We start from the raw sequence: 21,450 nt of genomic DNA, 5'->3' as shown, positions 1-21,450 counted from the left end.
CGCACGCGAGGCCCGCCAGGCGCTGCCGCCACGCTCTGGGTCGGGCTTCCGTGGGGTTTCCCGCCGGCGCTGGAGGCCACAGGACGGGGTTGTCTTTGTGTCGTTCATCACCCGAGTTTGCCCTTTTTGACATTCTCTTTAGAGTTGTTGCCTTTGCATCTTCAGAAGGCAGTAAATACTTGCAGCTGCTTTGAAGTTGGCCAGAGATATTGGGCACTGAGAGAATTAAGCATCTTAGCCATCTGATACGGCGGGATTTTTGTTTCGTTGGGTTTTTTTTTCTTTTTCTTTTTTCTCTTTTGGCCAACCACTTGAAGAAATCTGCGAAAACGCCAAAAAATGCAATTCGAAATGACAGGGCCATTTCGCTATTGTCTATTTAGTCCTTGATTTTATTCTCTGGCACTTTTGTCTTTAATCGCCGTATTTTTTCCCCTGTTGTTCTCATATCCTTCTCTATTCCATCTTCCAACAAGTTCTTTAACCTTAGTTTATTTGTTTGTCAGAATCGCCGAGAAGCCAGTCATCAAATAGCCAGCCTTTTCCCCCACCTCTTTTTTCTTTTTAATTACTGTACTGATGTTAGGTATTGTTCGAATAGACCTGGGTGGAAATCAGCACTGTCAGCCGTGTGAGGTTAGAAGAGCTTGGTGCATATTAAACACTGAACAGATGTTAGCTGTTGTCTTGGGCAAGTTTCTTACCATTCTGGGACTTAATTTCCTTTTAAGATGGAAGTAATACCTAGTTGGTAGGTTGTGAGAATTATTTGAAATGTGAAAAATATTATCAGTGGGTCTGACCTGTAGTAAACAGTAAATAGCAGCTGGTTACAGTAGTATCCCCTTAATGGGGTAGGTATGCGTTCCAAGACCCCCAGTGGATGCCTGAAACCACGGATAGCACCAAATCCTATGTATACTTGGTTTTTTCCTATGATAAAACTTACAAATTAGGCACAGTAAGGGATTAACAATAACATAATAGAACAACTGTAACAGTATACTTAATAAAAGTTACGTGAATATGATCTCGTTCCCTTTCTCTCAAAATAACTTATTTTACTGGACTCACCTATTTTCACACTGGGTTGACCGCGGATAATTGAAACCGGAAAGTGAAAGCTCGGATAGGGGGTTGATTACTGTATCATCCCTTAATATGCCGTTAGTATTCCATATCACCTTGTACTCGTGTGTAGTTTCTTCTACGCATTATGCACAGTTGCTTTACATCAAGTATTTATTATTCTTTTTAGCAGTTTTTACCTCCCTCTGAGTTTTGTTAGGGATTCTCTTAAATTACACGCAATTAGCTGAAGACTTACTTTCATATTAGATTAGAATGTTTCTCCTGTTTTCACGCTTACAAGTTTCTCTGGTGTTTGCTTGTTTCTTTGTGGGATTGCTGTTTCACCTGTGCACACACCTGTATTCTTTCTCTTTAAGAAGTTATGTGAATTTTGTATGTTCTGTTGGATGGTAAAACTTTTATCTTTACTTCTAGAAAAAATGTAGAAGATTTCACTGGACCTAGAGAAAGAAGTGATCTGGGATTTATCACATTTGATATAACTGCTGATATCCTTTAAGAAAATATTTTATTACTTTTTCTATAGTTTTATAATGAGATATGTGTTGTTTAATGATTTGGATGACTATCTCATTGAATCAGCCAAACCTTGGAAATTCCTGTGCCTTTTTCATCAGTAAAATAATGTTAATACCTCCCCATCAGGCTTTGAGAAAACTTCATAGATTCATGAGTAGTTGTGTGAACGTACTTTAAATTCTTATTGTGTGAACATACTTTAAATTCTTCATCGAAACATTAAATTGAAAGCTACCTAAGAAAGTTTGAATCTGTTTTTTAGAAAGAAAAAATAAAATTAGATCATTTGGATAAGAAGGAAAAGTATTACCAGTGCTCAGCCTGCCTATAGATATTTCATGTACAATTTCAAATAATATATCCGTATTTTATTATAGCAGAGAGAAGCATATGTTTAAAAGTGAATTACGTCTGTTATGATTTGAAAGGGTCATATCAAAATTATTGGTAAACTGGTTGCTTTTTGCCGTCATAACTCTTTTTATAAGGAATTCTGTAAAAGTCAGAAAAGATTAACAGTTGTAAGAGTTCTTTGGTGGTGATATTTAAATGTTTTCTCTTGACATTGAATTTCTGTCTTTTGACAACTGATCATTTTGGCCAGGCTAGTCTTTTTTAGGGTCTTAGGTTAATGTCTTGGCAGTGTTCTCTGCCATTCTAGCCTGATCTCACCTGCCTTTTTAATACCCCATGATTTAAATGGTTGTGGAGATTGAACAGTCTGAACTTGTGTGAAAGTACCTGTCTGAACAGTTAAAGCTGATCATATACTTGGGGAATTTATCTAATTTGCCTTTCTACGACCATGAAATTTACTTTGAGCTTAAGTTTTAACAATTGTCGGATTTAGAAATAGGCTAAGAATTAGTTCTGTAGGTACCTTTTAGAGAAGAGTCTTATGCTAAATTTCATGTGTATTTTTAAGTCTGTGTGATTTTTAAAAATCTGCTCAGGGGAATTTAGGTCTACTGTGAGAGTAGTAATTTTGTGTATCCAGAGAAGTATAGTGAAATTTCCTGGTATCTATGGTATTTATATATTACCAATGTCATTATTTGTAGTTTCTTCAGATTTTCTTAATGCTGCTGCTACTACTTGAAATTGTACCTGTTCTTGTAAACAGCAGTCCTAGACTTAGTTCTAAAGGAGTGATTCTTAGTGGTTACACATAATTAATAATGGAATGCAACAGATGTGTTACTAACAGTGTGGAATCTCATATAGTAGAATGAGTTAACAATTAACATAATACTTAAAAATCCAAATATTAACTCCGCTTATTTCTTGGTATTGCACCAGTCTTGTTAATTCTGGTGACGTTCTTGTCCTTGTTGGGAAACTGAATTGAGCCACATTGGTGTCATTTGCATCTTTGAGAGACATTTTAATGTCTACTTGCATGTGACCAAAAGTGACATGTACAATTTATTATACTTGGTTAATTATTGAGCCTTGTTTATGTTTGCATATTGTTAAATTTAAATAGTGGTGATTGTTTATACTTTAGAGCACCAGTGGAATTGTATTTGCTTGAAATATCAAGTGCCCCTGTTTTTTTTTTTTTTTAAACTTAGTTGATGTTACAGAAAACCAAATTTTGGATTTGTTCTTTTCTTACTAGTCAAAGTATCTCAGCTGGTAATCCTTGGAGGAGTACGGGAGGATGCCAGTAATCTCATACTGAGGTTTTTTTGTTTTGGAATAAGGTGGATTTCACAATGTATTTATCTTGTGCATATTTTTATTAAATTAGTGGCATGTTACGTTTCTGGACCACCTCTCTCTTTTCTACTTCAGTATTACTGTTATGGATAAATAACCTAAGAATAATTAAGATCTATTTAAAAGTGATATACTGCTCATAAATTTATATTTTCCTTAATTTACTTACATCTAGAGAATATATTTGATTGGAATGTTAAGCAGTTGTTTCTTTATTTATCAGCAGAATATTCAACAAAAAATAATGTAAGTATATCTAATTAGAAGTATTTTAATAGCTATTTAAAGCCTTATTCTTTATGAAAGAGTACACATTTTATATATTTAAAATACCTGACCTGAGTTACCTAGCAAAAAATCACAAGCCTGTGGAGGTAACTCTGTTATAAAAACGTTAGCTCTTTTGGGAGCCTCTTTTTGTTTTTCTGTTTGTTCTATATAGCTCTCTAGCATTGGGGTCTCCAGAATGGGGTCCATGCAAAGAAATATATGTATGTAAGGAAAACAGTTAGAAGCTTCTATTAATATATTAATCAATTTAAAGTAAAAACAGTTACACTTTACTAATACTTGCTATATGAACTGATGTTAATACTCGTATTCAGCCCTTAAGTCAGATAAATGGGCACATGTCTTCTACAGTATGCAGGTATTCTGGAGGAAAGGAGGAATTCTGTAGGTCAAGAAGTTCACCATGTTACCTAGCATTTATTCATTTGTTTTCAGCATGTTGCAAAATATTGCAGTGTATGCAATACGTAAGTGGATTCTATTATCTAATTTTAGCTAATTCTTTCAAAATGGAAAAGTGGCTTAAAAAGATTTCTGCAAAGAAATCACAGATTGAAGATGATGCTAATAATCCATACATACGTAAACAGTAGGAAAATGGTGGAGCTCATACTTGTATTCTTCTTCTGAGCTGCTGTGTCACACTGAAGGATAAAAAAACACAAAGACAACCTAAATAGATCTGATAAGTTGGCTGAGACCCTGTCAATGATATTAACTAATAATAGTGCATATGTATTACCTACATAATTTATAATAACACATATTTTGAGGATTTGTGATCCAAAAACTATTAGAGACCACTTTCCATAGTACGATCAGAAAGATATTGCTGAACTATCAACTAGGAAATGGAGCGGGTAGCCGGTAGTATTGCCACTCAGCTGTTTACTCATTTTTTTTTTTTTTTGAGACGAAGTCCGGCTCTTGTAGCCCAGGCTGGAGTGCAGTGGCGCCATTGATCTCAGCTCACTGCAGCTTCCGCCTCCTGGATTCAAGGGGTTCTCCTGCCTCAGCCTACCAAGTAGCTGGGATTACAGGCGCCTGCCACCATGCCCAGCTAATTTTTGTATTTTAGTACAGACAGGGTTTCACCATGTTGGCCAGGCTGGTCTTGAACTCCTAACCTCAGGTCATCCGCATGCCTCGTCCTTCCAAAGTGCTGGGATTACAGGCATGAGCTACCGCGCCCGGCTGTTGTTTACTCTTTAAGCTAAAATATTCTTTCTCCACAGCTACAGTTAGAGAGCTGCATGGTGACTTACTTGAATCAACAGAATTTGAGACCTGTGATTATAATTCTCATTATGAAGATATATAATCAAAAGCTGTCAAGATTGTTAATAATTTTTTAACCTTCTGAGATTATTTTAAAATCCATCTTAGTACCAGATTGTTAATAATTTTTTAACCTTCTGAGATTATTTTAAAATCCATCTTACTACCAGATTGTTAATAATTTTTTAACCTTCTGAGATTATTTTAAAATCCATCTTAGTACCAGATACCTTTCTTTAAAAAACAAACATGGTGCGAACTGTTTTGGTAGTCTTATTAAGCCATATAGCTACAATTAATATCCCTACCTATTGAGAACGGTTTGCCTTTGTTTTGGGGTTGTATGGGATTCATTAATCTGAGTATCTGAGCACTTGAACTGTTTTGTTTTGTTTTGTTTTGTTTTGTTTTTGACACGGAATTTCACTCTTGTTGCCCAGGCTGGAGTACGGTAGTATAATCTTGGCTCACTGCAACCTCCGCCTCCTGGGTTCAAGTGATTCCCCTGCCTCAGCCCCCCAAGTAGCTGGGATTCAGGCACCCGCCACCTTGCTAATAACTTTCAGTCATAAACTAATAGTTTTAATAGGTTTTGATATAATTAATAGCTTTTAATTATAAAACTTACTATGAATTATGATTTGTGATTTAAAAAACTAGTTCAGGCCGGGCACAGTGGCTCACACCTGTAATCCCAGCATTTTGGGAGGCTGAGGCAGGGGGACCACCTGAGGTCAGGAGTTTGAGACCAGCCTGGCCAACATGGTGAAACCCCGTCTCTACTAAAAATACAAAAAATTAGCCGGGCGTGGTGGTGCATGCCTGTAATCCCAGCTACTCGGGAGGCTGAGGCAGGAGAATCGCGTGAACCTGGGAGGTGGAGGTTACAGTGAGCTGAGATTGTGCCATTGCACTCCAGCCTTGGTGAGCTGGAGGGTCTTAGAAATTTTACAGGGAAAAGTGATTTAACAGAAGACTTCCCTTCTAGGAATTTAATTCATCTGTTCCTCCAAAGACCTCACTTTTTGGAGATCTTATAGTTCAAAAACCTTGCATTAAGTTGTGAAGGCCCTGAGTAATACAGCTGAGGTAGCAGAGGGAATGAATGCCCTCAGGGAATTATCATTCTTCTCTCCAAGAAAAGTTTGTTCCTTTTTGTATCTGTCTCTTTGCTATTATTTGTATGCATTAAGATTCCAGCAAGCTCCTCAAAGTTGAATTCATTAACATGTCAAACTAGTTGCTTACTAATACTTTTAATTTGAAGTGATAAGATGGTATTTCTGATGAGTTATCTAATTAATTTTCATTTCAATATAGGCTCTGAACCAAGTTGTCCTGTGGGACAAGATTGTTCTGAGAGGTGATAATCCGAAGCTGCTGCTGAAAGATATGAAAACAAAATATTTTTTCTTTGACGATGGAAATGGTCTCAAGTGAGCAATTCTTGGTCATTTTTTTACATTTAATAAGAGTTGAAAAAGAGAGAAAGATGTATTTTTATTTTAAAGAAAAATACTTGAGAGTAAAAGGAGAAAAATTGGGAGAGAAGTATTTATGCATATCTGAACTGAAAAATTGGGTGGAAATGCAAAGTGGGATCTAAGATAAGCAATTCTCTTACAGTTTGTGAAATGTCATAGTCAAACTAATAAAGCTTCTATCTTAAGTGTACCAGGAATATGGGCTTGTTCAGATGTGGTAGGGCTGTGGTTGTCAAATTAAAGGGCTCCTTTCTGAGCGTGAGTCGGGAAACCTTAGAAGCAGCGTGTTGGGTCTAGGAGTTGATGATAGTTAAGAGAAGTGCTATTGGTTCTCCAAACGTGACTTCTCTAAAGCTCAGTTTACTCAGAGTGACTGATCTCTCAGGTTATTTTTACCTCTTAGACTCTAGTGGTAAACGTTGGAAATAATTTTAGAAGAAAGCTATTTTGACCAAGCCAAACCTCTGTATTTGCAATGAAAATTTCAGAACGTGAGAATTTTGTTAAGGTTTGTCCATCTAGGTAATTGACAAGAGTTAGGCTTCAAATCATTGCTCTGATTCTTAGCTTGTCTCTTTTTACATTTCCTGTTTGAATCATTTAAACTTTTTGGTTGAGAGTTCTATTAACTGCAGCTGTGAGTTTCTATGGGTCATCCTGGGACATCAGTAGATGTAGTCACGGTGTCTTCTAGCATTGTCCTTGGATTTTAAGTGACATGAGAAAATAGTTCTTTTTGCAGATTAGCATATTAGGATTTCTGTTAGGAATAGATGGTTATAAATAAAGTATTTAACATCTCAGTGTTTGACTTAAAAATTTTTTTTGATCTAGTGTTTCTGATGACTTGTGTTTATCTTTTTATAGGGGAAACAGGAATGTCACTTTGACCCTGTCTTGGAACGTCGTACCAAATGCTGGAATTCTACCTCTTGTGACAGGATCAGGACACGTATCTGTCCCATTTCCAGATACATATGAAATAACGAAGAGTTATTAAATTATTCTGAATATGAAACAACATATTTTTATACTTAATGAATTGTATCTCATTAATCTCTTCCCTTGCATCTTCATTTATTGTTGGTTTGGTTTTTTTTGTTTGTTTTTTTATTTGGTGTAAGAACTAGTATCAAAAGGCCTGTTTGAAGGGAAAGGTTAATGGGCTACTTAATGTTACAAACAAAACAAAAAAACAAGGCTGCCACAGTGGAGTATTATCTTACAAGAATAAGAACTACATAAATGGATTTGTAAAAAATACATATTTGAAGTATTCCCTGTATTTCCATTATTCTCTATGGAATATAAAGCGAGCATGAAGGGTAGTTAAAACTTTCAGGTGCCTGTAGAGTCGTAACAACTCTGTATTTTATGCCTTTTGCATTCACGCAAGTTCATGTTGGATGTGATTTAAAAGTAGACATTCTCTTTTATCTCTTTTAGGATATGTTCGATTACTGGCAAATTAATATGGTTATTTGTTAGAAGTCTGGTTTATGAAAAAGTGACGGAGTTTTATTCCATTTGTCTTAGGAAGGCCCATAGTACTTGTTTTTCTTACATGTGACTAGCAACTTTCTCCACTTAAAGACTAAATACCTCTTTATATGCTGTAAATTATTCTAATTCATTTTAAAATCTTTTAGGTAAACCAAATGTGTGTCTTCATTACTTTCTCTAAAAACGTTCCTTTATAGCTTTGTACTTTTTTTTAGCGTTGCCATTGAAAGTTAAAATGTTTGCATGGTTTACCCTCTGAGTTACGTTTCTTCTAGGGAGCATGCCTACTGTCACTAAGCGAATTATTTACTACTTTTTGTAGGTCTACATTTTAATAATTATTGGGATAATAACTGTGGTATGCTTTCCATTTACAAACCACTCATAGACTTTATGTCATCCTCAATAATCTAATGAGGTAAGTAGTGTGTTAGCTCTTTGCAGATAAGAAACTGAAACCCAGAAGTTTATTGAATTGCTCCATGGTTACCTAGGGAGCAAGGAGTAGAGTTAAAACGTGAACTCAGATCTTCTAATTCTCTGAGCTCATCCTTTCTCTTATACCTCAGATTGCAGACTAATCAAATTTCACTTAAAACCTTCCTGATATTTTTGTCACCCTGGACACCCTTTCTATTCTAGAAAAGGTTTCCCGTTTTATATGGAAGTGACTAATTTTCAAGCTGCCAACAACTTATGTCAAGGTAATATTTTATTCTCTGAATAAATTCATTTCACTTGTATTAAAAGCATAAGGAAATCTACATGTTTGTAAAAATAACTTAGAAATTCAGTACATAATACATGATTGAATACATGATTGTATTTAACATGTTTTTTTTTTTTCTGCAGTGGATAAACAAGCATCCCCAAAGTAGCAACTGCAAATCAGTTACCCTTAGAAAAGCAAGACCAAACACTGTAGTTACACTATTAGCAGTAACCAAAAAGGGCTAATATTTTCTAAGAATTGGGCTAATATTTTCTAAGAATAGTTTAAATTATAAACATTTGTTATATTTACCTTATGTGAAATACATCACTATTTAATTACATTAATTTTAACATCTGTTGTGTGGAGTTGTATAGTTCATGCAAAAGCCTGTGGGTATGGGTTTTTCAAATCAGCAGAAAGGTCAAAGATACCGTGAATGCTAAACTGCTTGGCTCTCAGCTTTTTCATTAAGCTTTTCAGGGTCTTGGTTTCTTTATCTGTAAAGTGAAGAGTTGGACTAGTTAACTTTAATGGCAATCCTTTTACTCCACACAAGTCTATAAAATTTATCTGTTCAGCAAAGAGATTGAACAAAAAAAGCACGTTAGTAATATGAAGACAGGAAAATGAGTGAAAGTCTAACACATAACTCATATTGATCTACTTTATTTCTGTTAGATGTTACACTCAGAAAATGTAACCTCATTTACTTTGTACAAAACTAGACATGGAAACTTAAAATGTGCAGGTGTCAAAGCTTAAAAATCAGGTGTGTCCTCTTGAAAGAAGGTATTCTCAATAAGCCTGCAGTCTTAACCAGACCTGGTACCAGTTTAACAGTTCGTTATACTTCTGTGATGAGTGGATCTGTTAGTCTGGTTGAGATTAGTGTTGAAATTTACTTGAATTACAGTTTGACAAGCCCACTGTTTTTGGAGTTTGGTGAGGAAGAGAAGTAGAAATGCCCAACTAGCACAGCACGGAGAAAGTTTTCTGTTGGCTTGACTAAGGGAAATTGCTCAGAACAAGAATGCTCCAACATGGGAATAAGGACCCTCAGTCTCAGGAACTCATTTTTGGGTGCAGTTTCTACATTAAAAAAATTGACTTGTGTTCAGTTTGATAACCGTTTCATTTGCTTTAGTCTCAGTGTTTTAGAGAAGTCTCATAATGTTCTGCAAAGACACAAAGCTTCAGGCTTATACAAAACTGAGTATGATTAGAAATATCTGAGCCCAGAAATGATTCTGAGAAAAGAGAATGATTTCAAGACTCTTATTTAAAAGTAATTGTGGTTAGAAATGAATTAATTTAAAAATGTGCTCACATATCCCTTTCTCTAACAGTTTAACTAGGCAACCATCTGTATCAGTGTTTTTTTATTCCCCTAATGGATTACATTTGGTTTCTTTATTCTGAAAGGAAAATAACAAAGACTTTAGAAATTCCTAAGGGTGTACAGGAAAGTGGGTTTTGAGTTTCCTTTCCTGAAATTATTTTATAGTTCTTTGGTGGGTCTTGTCAGCCAATTCATAGCTGGGCTTTAAGATTATCATCTTAGAGATGATAGATGGGCTTTTTGAAAGATTTCATCTTAGAGATGAAAAGCTGGGCTTTTTCTCTAAGATGATAAGCTTAAAACCCAGCTATTAATGGATAATGAACATTTTTCACTATTTTTTTTTTTCTATCTGAAGCTTAGAGATCTAAAACTTTGGATCTTTGGGGTATATGTCAGTGGAGGTATTATTTTATAATACTTTGTATTGACATGAAGTGGGTTCATGGGGGAAGAACCATAAGCTGTGAACATTGGTAGCAAACAAACATATATTCATTTCAAAGCTTTCCTTGCTTTTAGCAGAGAGAAGCCTGTGTACCTTACATGTATGACTTTCAGTAGTTTAAAGAGATGTTTCAAAAAGTTATTGCATGTTTTTGATGCAATTTGGGAAATTGTTTACTTCACAATGTAGTCATTCATAAAAAAATTCATGAAAATACTGAATATATGTTTGAGGATTTTTCCTTTTTTTTTTTCCGAGACGGAGGTTTGCTGTTATGCCCAGGCTAGAGTGAAATGGCGCAATCTTGGCTCACTGCAACCTCCACCCCCCAGGTTCAAGCGATTCTCCTGCCTCAGCCTCCGGAGTAGCTGGGATTACAGGCACCCGCCACCACGCCTGAAAAACTTTTGTATTTTCAGTAGAGACGGGATTTCGCTCTGTTGGCCAGGCTGGTCTCGAACTCCTGACCTCAAGTGATCCACCTGTGTTGGCCTCCCAAAGTGCTAGGATAACAGGTGTGAGCCACTGTGCCCAGCTGAAGATTTTTCTTAATTGCAATAAATATTCAGCATTTTTTCTAATGAAAATGAATTTTGTTTACGAGTAGAAGTATGCATTTTAAAAGACTTTCAGATTTATGCTTTTTATGTGAAGCTGCTAAACTAAAAGTAAATGGAAGAAACCAAGTCTAGTAGGTTTTTTCTTTTTTTGGTGGGGGTGGGATGGGGGAGGTTAGCTACACTTAAAATATCTTCTCCAGAGACTGTATGCTCCTATACTAGACTGTAAGCTCTTTGAGGGCAGTCTGTCAGGTTTATCTTTGTATCTTCCCCAGCGCCTAGCATAGTGCCTTGCACATAATAGGCACCCAATAAATATTGATGAAGAATGAAGGCGTTGTGTTTCTAATGTGACCAAACCATGGGGATTCTTTGTCATTAATACTGTCCTCCTCTGTAAGTGCTATTTTTCTTTTTTCATTCTTGAGTTCCTAATGAGATTAGACCTTACCAAGTTCAGCTGGACAATTCAGTAAAGGTAAGTGCTGCTCTTGATCTAGTTGCTGTGACCTGTGTTCTTTCTGACTTTTGCTGAGAGAGCCAAGTGATAGTGGCTAGTGATAAGATTGATACATAAATTGCTTTACTTTAAAATAACACTAGAAAACCCTACTGTAGACCTGACCCCCCCCCCCCCCCCCCCAAAAAAAAAAAAAAAAAAAATCTCAGGATGCATGTTTAAAGTATAGCTCAGGAAGAAATGGGTTAAAACAAATAGCTGACTCTTTGAAAGGCCAGGGTGTTGGCTGATCCTCCCCCAGCTTCTTGGGCACATTGGCTGGTTTGGCTCACTAAGGGAACATTTATTTACCAGTGAATTCAGGCAATCAAAACAAATACTCCCTCAAAACAACAGAAAATCATTGCATTTAGAGGGTAGGGTTTTTAACCTAAGTGTATGTTACCAGGAATGATCAAAGAGGTCAACTACATTTTACTTTGTTTTCTCCCAACCTGGGCAAGTGTATACCAGAACTTTCACATTTTAAACGTTTTTCCTCATACTGCCTTGTCCTTTTCCCTCTCTCCCAGTGAAGTGTTAGCAAGAATTCTGAGTTCAGTAGATTGTTGCCTGATTAATGAGTTGCCATGGCCAAAAGAAAACTTACAACGTTAATAAGTGTACCTTTATATCCAAATAAACCTCAAGCCTGAAGGAGCTTTGAAGTATTCCCTTTCCATGTGCATAATTTATACACATTCCACTTGTGTATCTGTTGAGTATAGTTGGAATTAGGCACCTAAGAGTTGAGAAGTAAACAGACTGATCAGTACTATACTGTAGAAAAAGCCTCTGTGCATTTCTTCTGAAAGCTACCATGTTTGTGCTCCTAAGCCCTGTGCTTGCTTGTGAGTGGCTTGGAATGGCTGCAAGCTCCCTGGTGAGGGAGTACAAAGGGTGGGAAGGAATCTTAACAGATGTGGGTGGGGAGGAAGTGGGTTCTGACATGCGCTGAGGAATCTGAAACAAATTTCATCTTAGAAGTCTGCTCAAGGTTGTGTGGGTCTCGCTCAAATTTATTTGAGAAGTCCATGGCTTGTCCAACTACTGCAGCCTCTGCTGCTTTAAGAATCTCTAAGTGCTGCTTGTTCTCTGCACATGCACCAACAACCAAGGATGACTAAAAGTCTAACTGGGAATCACACTTAATTGAGATTAAGAGAGAGATTAATTGCTGCCTGACTCTTGCTCTCATCGCGACATTTGAAAGCCTGATGTAAGCACTCTGTTAGTTAAAATAACACCAAGTGCTATGATAGGTAACATCAAAATTTTGGTAGCATAAGAAAAAGTTTGGCTGGGCACGGTGGCTCACGCCTGTAATCCCAGCACTTTGGGAGTCTGGGGGCGTGGGGGGCGTGTAAACCCAGCACTTTGGGAGTCTGGGGGCAGATCACGAGGTCAGGAGTTCAAAACTAGCCTAGCCAACCTGGTGAAATCCCGTCTCTACTAAAAATACAAAAATTAGCTGGGCATGGTGGCGTGTGCCTGTAATCCCAGCTACTGGGGAGGGTGAGGCAGGAGAATTGCTTGAATCGGAACCCAGGAAGCGGAGCTTGCAGTGAGCCAAGATAGCGCCACTGCACTCCAGCCTGGGCTACAGAGTGAGACTCCGTCTCAAAAGAAAACAAAAGTTTATTTCTTGTTTTTACAAGGAACCAATGTGGGTGTTGAGGCAGCTTTCCACATGGTGTGACTGAAGGACCCAGGTGTCTTCCAGCTTGTGACTGCCATCCCAGGATTGACAAGACTTCACTTGAAGTTGGCAGTCTGGGGTTGAGGAAAAGAGTGGAGAAGGCCCACTTGCTTAATTAGCTTTGCGCAGAGTATCACACCACCAACTCGCATTCCAAGGGTGAAAACAAATTGCACACCCCTGTGTAGATAAGCAAGGGGCATCTGGGAGGTACAATCTTTGGTTGGGTAATCACTTCTCAGAAACAACTGTGTGGTGGATGGGAAGCATAAATCTTTCTTGCATAGCTAGTCACTGTCACTTTCTGTTTATACTCTCCAGCTTAAGCTGACCAGCCCCTGTTATATCCCAGCAGGGAATACCAGTTGATTATAGTCAACATTTTATTTTTTTGTATCTTGTCTATAGTGCATTAAGGATTTTCTGAAGGTGAGCATATTAGAGTTTAAAGGTTAGATTTTAAAGCACTTACCAGGCATGAGTTACCTGATCTAATCTCTAGCCTAATCATCCAGTACTTAATTTTTTTTTTCAGTTCCTGGAACATTATTTCCTTACTTTGCAGCAGCATTTATAGCTCTTGCTGCCCCTTGGGAATATATATACACATATATATGTATATATGTATATATTTGTATATATGTGTATATATGTATATGTGTATATATGTATATATACACAATATATATATATGTTTCATGTTTGTCAGTTTCATGAGCGAGAAGGCTATGTTTATCTTATTCACTTTACTATAAGACACTACGTATTTGCTGAGTAAATTGAATTAATAAAAAGCAAAAAATGAGTGTGATTAATAAATTTTAGTTATTTTGGCTTACACAGGTGTTTTGTCTCATGTAAGACAGGCATTTCAGGACATTCCATGACAAATTTTCAGAGGATAAACGAACTGGGTTTTTACTGTAAAATATTATCTCCTAGTAGTATCTCAGTGATAAATGTTTAACGTTAATGGTAAAGGGAGGCATATGGAGTAATTTATATTTGAAAAGTATTAGGCTAAAGACAATCATAAGTCCTTATGGATTAATGTCTTTTGCCATTTTTTACATTTGTAATGGGAAAAAAGGAAATGTGGAAAAGTTTATGAGATATTTGTATATCGTTTACTGAATAATATAAAGCATGTGCCTCTGTAACTACTACTCAGATCAGCAGTTGGAACAATACCATTACTGCATGCTTCTTCCCTATACTTCTTCTGGATCACAACCTGTCACCTTTCCACTGTCTTCACTTTTGTGTTGGCCATTTTCTTGCCTTGCTTGAAAATTGTACTACCTGTGTTGCATCCTGTCAGCTTTACTGCCATCCTGGACAATAGAAACATCTCAGTGGCTTACAAAACAAATGTGTGTTTCTTGCATCAGTAGGGGCTTAGGATAGACTCCTCATCTCTTCATTCCAGATTCCAGGTTGGGAGAACAGTTCCTTTTGGGATGTCAAAGGGCAGTCAGAACTCTTGGGAACTCTCGGAGCCTCTGATTGAAGGTGACAAGCATCATGTTTACTCCTTTAATTGACTCAAGCAAGTCACATGGCAAAGCCAAGAAGTTGAAGGGTTGGGGAGCTAGATTCCGTAGGGAAAGAGCACAAGTCACGTGGCACTTAGTAATACTCTTACAGGAAAGGAGGAGGGAATTCTTAGAAATGTAATGTAAGTTATCACACATTCCTAAGTGGTATAGTTTAATTTGGTTTGGTTATGAACATAAGTATAATCTTACCATAAGAATGTTTGGTCTTCCTTTTTTGGCTCAGCATTAAGAGTTTCATTTATGTTTTTGTGTGAAGGTGTAGTTCATTTTCATTGTTTAGCAGTTTTCATTGTAGTATAGTCATCTATAGTAGGCATCCAGAGTAGGCATAATTTATTTACCTATTCTGTTGACAGACATGTGCTCTGAATATTCTTGTACAGGTAGCCTGGTGTATGTGTTTCTCTAGAAAAGGGATCTTCACATTTTGTTGCTTGCATAGCACATCAAATATTTTTTTTTTAAACTTTCTTAAATACTGAAAAATTTTCATCTTATTATAGAACGTAATTTTTGGTACATTGCAAATATTAACATTTTAAAGTACAAACTGCACATTACTTTTTTGCATTACTTTAAAAATGTTTTTAAATGTATCCAGTAGAATATAGTATTTATATGATTTGATACAATCATTCATTCTGTAATGAACAAATTCTTCCTTAATGGTCAAAGTTCTTATTTCTTTTTCAAATCATATTTACACGTCTCTAGCAAAATTTTGTCCTAATGGGTAATACTTTAGAGAGTGCTGTTTTCAAGTCTTTTATTGATAACTCTACCACATTTCTTTGTAACAAAAATGTGCATGTAAATTTAAATTGATCTTTTACAATTTCCTCTGACTCCAATATTCTAAGTTCTAAGCGTTTAAAAGTTATTCTGGAGTAAGTTAATTCTGCGATTATCAATAGTACACAGTTGATCAAAACAAGTATATTAGAAATGTGATAGATAATCATAACTCTTGATGAGATGGAATTAGATATGGGAGGGGATAATTTATGTTGCTTTTATTAAGGGAATTATTAAATTATTTATTTGTCCCCAAGGTTTGATGCCTTGTGGCAACACACCATAGCAAGATTCTGGATGAGGTGAGGCTTTCCATTGTGAAAGGGGTGATGGAAGGAAAGAACCTCAAGCCTGGGTGCATTACCAGCCAGATCACTTTAGAAGTACGCATGAGAGCAGAGCTGATTTCCGTACGGCTCTCTGTCACCATGCACAAAGTTCCATGTTCCTCCTAATCGAAGACCACTGCTCTAGAATACACATCTAAGATCGGAAATTCCTAAGTCTTAGCGAATTCATATCAACATCTTTATATTACCAAACTTTCCCAAAGTAGTTTTTCGAAGTATGAGTTCTCTTTGCCTCAATTTGGGTTTGCAGACTTTAGTTTTGGCTTGCCAAGCTGGTGAATATCCAATGGTATCTTATTTTGGTTGTAACTTATATTTCTCTGTTTGCAAAAATGAGAAACTTCTACTCATGAATTTCTTTTTTAAGTGCCTGTTGAAGTTTTGCCCATTTTCTATTTGTCTTATTGATTTGTAGGATTTCTTTATATACTCTCAGTTTGAGTCTTCTAGCTTACCCTTTCACTTTTTCATGGTTCCTTTTGATCAATCAAGCTTCTTAATATAATCAAATATATCAGTCTTTTCTTTTATTTAATAATGCTCTTTTAACCATTCTCCCAGCTATCTACAGTGGTATGAAACAGAAAATCTCTTAGTTTTGAAGTCAGTAATATCTGGGTTTGGATTCTGGTACGGACACTTTCTAGCTATGTGAAATAGGCTAAACAATGCTCACTAGAGTAAGTTGTCTAAGCCTTATGTTTGGTATTAATTGTTTGTGCCTGGCATTATTATGTGTGCTTTGCATATATTAAACTCAATGCTTACAACAACCCTATGAGGTAGGTACTATTATCATTCCCATTTTAAAGAAAAAGAAGCTGAGATCAAGATAGGTGAGTAACTTGCCCCAGGTCAGTGTGGTAGGTTGTGGTAAAGCCAATATTCAAAGCCTGGCACCTGCACTAGAGCCTGAACTCTCCTCCATACAGACTGTACTTCCTCAGAAACATGGGAATGAGAATACCTTTCTTTTAGAATTGCTGTGAGCAAAAAAATATGCATGGGAAAGGACCTCCCAGCATTTTTAGTACATAGCAGGTTTTTGTTATTTCTGTGAAATGTAGGGGAGTTGAGGAAACAGAACTGAACAGAACACAAATATTAAAGTCTCTTTGAAAAGTCATATGTATTTTTTTAACATAATTTTAGAGCAAATTGAATAATTCTTTTATCTTGTTCAAAACAGTGAATCTTTCTTCAGTATCTTTAATGTAGGAGACAGATGTTCTCTGAACAACAGACTTAGTATTTTTCTGGTAAGAATGGAAAAAAAAATCAATTTCTTAGCTCAATCATATAGATTAATTTCTTAACGATCTTGAAAAGTATAGGAAAATATACCCTCATTTTAACCATGTGGCCTAAAAAGGGGCAGAAAAAACAATATTACAATAGGGAGAATTTTCATTTCTGCAGCAGAATGTGTCAGAAATGAAGGAGGCCTGGGGTTTTATAGAGGCAGGTAAACAAGGGAGTCAAGGGGAAGGATGCGGGGGGTCAGTTCTTGGATATGCCAAGGGAGGTGGTTCCTTGAAGTTAACTGTTTCTCATAAAAGGTGGGGGATTTTTTTTTTTTTTTTTTTTTTTTTTTTTAACCATTGCTTTTACCTGGGAGCACAGGGCTCTGGAAATTTTCAACATTGTCACTGCCTTTAGGAAAGCTAAGAAAAATGCAGAATCCTCTACTGTAACAGCAAGGCTATGGGTCAGTATCCAGGCAGTCACAATGATCAAAGCAAATGTGTAACAAACCTAATCAAGAGCTTAATCCCCCAAAGAGAAGAGGAACCCAAAATCCAAAATGATTTATAACTTTAACTTAAAGATTGACAGTTCAGTGGCCACCCCCACTTTGCACTTGATTGTACATCAAGAAATTCAATTAAATATTTGCACAGAGTGTTTTTTTCTAGCAAATTCTTTAATTTTAATTTGAAATCATTATATTTTGCATTATATTAATAACTCCATTGGTCGTTTGTCTACTTAACAATCTTTGATGATCTTTCCAATAGTGAAATGATCCTATAAAACCATGGACAGGTTCTAAGATTTTTCCTTTGTCTACCCATCCCTACTAACTAGAAATACATTTCTGGGAAGTAGTCTAACAATAATTTCAGTTTTGAAAAGGGTGTTGGATGGTAAGGAGACTATGTTGTTTAAAGGCCTTTATTGATCTTTTTATAGATTTACTGGAAGTTGAAAACTAGCACAAAGAGGTCCCCTGTAACCTTCACCTAGTTCTCCCTCATGGTGACACTAACTATAGTTCAGTATCAAAACATAGAAATTGCCATTGGTACAGTTAATAGACTATTCAGATTTCATTCATTTTACATTGTTCATTTGTGTGTGTTAGTATCTTTAATAGGCTGACGCTGCTTATACTCTGGAATGGAGTGTGGTAATACAGACAGTTCTTCAAAAACACTTTACACTTTCTTGGAAGGTTTTTGTTTTGTTTTGTTGTTTTGTTTTGTTTCGTTTTGTAGTTTGGCCTCAATTCTCAGCCCTGCCTTTAAGATTTCTCCACTTATCTTAGAGAGTCAAGAGTTAAAGTATTGCCACTGCAGTGATTATTAATTAAAGAATAAATATATTAAAGTGGGTTGGAGGCAGGGGGATAACATGTCGCTTGTCACATTGAGCCAGCTGGTTAGAATTCTCCTGATGGATGCAAAGGCCTAGGAAGCTTAAGTTCCTAGCTAGCAGAGAATCTTTGCCATGCGTGAAAACAATAAGGAACATCACTATCTGGTTGGAATTGCCAAATTTGGCCAGGGGGATCAGTCCTTTCAAATCTAAGTCTCTGTGTTGGTCATTTTCCTTCTAGCAAGGAAGATCCATTATTTAAGAGGTATACGATCTCCAGGAAAACCTATGAAAGATCTGTCAGTATCTTTTGTGCTTTTGTAAAACACTCATAACACATACATAAAATTACAAATAAGTTTCACAAAATACATACACTTATGGGGATATGCTCATATCATTTTTCAAAAAATTGGTGGTTATTACCTGGTAAATCAATTTCAGGACCCCCTGTTTAAAAGAAAAGTCAATTCAAACAGTAGTAAGAATTGTTAGGTTGGTGCAAAAGTAACTGCAGCTTTTGCCATTAAAAGTAATGACAATAGAAGCCTAAAAGTTTTCATAATAAGAGCTGCAATTTACTGGCTACCCATTATGTGGTAGGTGATTTTCCAAGAAAATGACCAGTCATAACATTCTTGGGATTCATTCAGTATTCAACACATAGTTATTGTGCTCCTATTTGCTAGGCATTGTTCTAGTAGAGCAGTGACCAAAGCAGGAAAAAAAAAAATTGTCTAATGGAATTTACAGTCTAGTAGGGAGAATATTTAACAGACACGTGAGAAAGTAAAGCGTATTTCATGTCATAGGATGTAAGTACTATGAAGAGAAATAATTAGGGAAGGGAGATAAGGAGTACTGGGATGCTAGCTTAAGTGAGGTGGTCATGGCAGGCTTCTTTAACAAGGTGGTATCTGAAGGAGATGAGAGATGAGAGAGAAAACTGCAGGGATATTGGGTGGAAGAGAAATCATGACTGAAAGAATAGCAAGAGCCAGACCTTGAGGCAAGACACATAGGGGAGAATTCAAAGGATAGGACACTGGAGTTATGATTCAAATGCAAAACAACAGGCTCAGGACATTGAGCTCAAGGTCAGACTTAGAGGGTCCTGAACAAAGGTCTAGCTGACTCCAGAGTCAGTGCTGTATTTGTTACAAATAACCACATGTGCTAGTGACTGCTCATCTACTATGTGTCATTATCCAAACTCTTGCTCTAAATATTTGATGACCATCTAATGTTTTCTGGTTAACTAAAGGAGTCAAATTGCCCTTGCTAGAAATCACATTTTAAAGGAAACTGTCAACAAAAGAAAGACACTCAGGACTACAAACTTTTCAAAGATTAGTAAGAGGCAAATATGTCTAGTGCATTACTGTTTCAATTAATTAAATGATTAGTGAGATAGCACTGGAGAATCAATTTCTCTATAAATGAAATATTTTTTAACCTAGTGTAAGCAGTAAAGTCAATAGAAAGGAAAGTAATTTTTCCAGTTTCTTGCTTTAAAAATTTCTTTATTTATGATAAAAAGTGATAGCACCAGAGAGTCTTTGGCATGGCACTATGCACTGTGGAGACCCAATACCCTGAAGCTTTGTATTTCATGTTACCTTTATGAGGTGGAACTTCTTCACACTGGCAAGATAAGTGCTTGTGAAAAGGTTGGGGAAAAACAGTACAATTATTATAGTGGTTTTTTCCTAAATGGGTTTTTGTTTGTTTTTATTTACTTAGTTTTGCTCATAACTGGTCCTTTGGTGCCCTCTGGTGATATAGCTGATGAAAACAAGTACCAGATCTCTCATTTTCTCTCTCACACTATAGAGTATTGCCATCTAATGTACACAATTTACAACACCAAAATGCATAAAGAAAAATTACCCGCAAGAATAATTGTACACTTATCAGTTTATTTAGTCTTGCCTCACATAAAAATTGCTAAAAGTTTTGAGAGTGGTAATGTAAGAGAAAGCAATCTCTAACTTTGTGGGGGGTTTTTTGTATGTGCTTTTTTTACTTTTTGAAACATGAGACAGCTTCTCACTCTGTCACCCAGGCTACAGTACAGTGATGCAATCTGCACTCACTCCAGCCTGGACCTCCCAGGCTCCAGTGATCCTCCCATCTCAGCTCCTTGAGTAGCTGGGAACACAGGAATGCGCCACCCCACCCTGCTAATTTTTGTATTTGTAGAGATGAGATTTCACTATGTTGCCTGGGCTGGTCTTGAACTCCTGAGCTCAAGTGACCCACCCACCTCAACCTGTCAAAGTGCTGGGATTACAGATGTGATCCACTGCACCCAGCAGCAATGTCTAACTTCATAAACTGAGACTACGCTAAAAAATCCGTGGCAAGGGAAAAAAAATGTTTAATCTCTAATAGACTAATAGGAATAAATCAGTCTTATCACTTCTCTGTGCATATTGCCAGTAAATCTCCTTTCATTGAAACAAGGCAAGTAAATTAAAAATGGTGAATAACCCACTGACTGAAAGCATGGTATTTTTTCTGGGCAATCTGAACTACAAACTGGTTAGGAAACAGTATGGCCCTACACTACATGATTTTCCATCATTAAAACTATGGAAATCTTTTCCTTGTCCTCATGCGTTAGATATTTCTCTTTTAAATAGTGTAGAGGTGGATTTTTAAAATCCAATCTGGTAAGCTATTTAAATTAGTGGTTATAGTGACTAATAATGTATTTGGGCTTGTTTTGCCCCTCTTATTTGTATATAATGCATTTTTTTGTACTTGTTTTGTTCATCTTGTTTTATTTTTAATTTAATCTTTGTTTCTATTTTATTATTTTGTATTCAATGATTTAAACAATTTTATGTTAACCTTGAAATACTGTCATGCAGATTTAACCAATTCTTAAGCTAATGATTCTTACTAGTTAAAAATGTAAAGTATTAAGAATGTGAGCTCCGGAGGGGGCGGAGCAAGATGGCCGAATAGGAACAGCTCCAGTCTCCAACTCCCAG

General features: G+C 36.4%; 1 long non-coding RNA gene across 1 annotated transcript; it reads left to right on the top strand.

The window, feature by feature from the left end:
• The first annotated feature begins 1,506 nt into the window (after window positions 1-1,506).
• On the top strand, window positions 1,507-11,284 carry LOC105524369. The gene is made up of 4 exons (XR_001003748.1): window positions 1,507-1,580; window positions 3,503-3,579; window positions 6,223-6,338; window positions 7,254-11,284. It is a non-coding gene; the product is annotated as an uncharacterized LOC105524369 (long non-coding RNA).
• The last annotated feature ends 10,166 nt before the right edge of the window (window positions 11,285-21,450 follow it).

Source organism: Colobus angolensis, unplaced genomic scaffold (assembly GCF_000951035.1).
Source record: "Colobus angolensis palliatus isolate OR3802 unplaced genomic scaffold, Cang.pa_1.0 Scaffold5, whole genome shotgun sequence".
In the NCBI taxonomy this organism is placed as follows: Eukaryota; Metazoa; Chordata; class Mammalia; order Primates; family Cercopithecidae; genus Colobus; species Colobus angolensis.
This window is presented reverse-complemented; position numbering and strand designations above follow the sequence as displayed.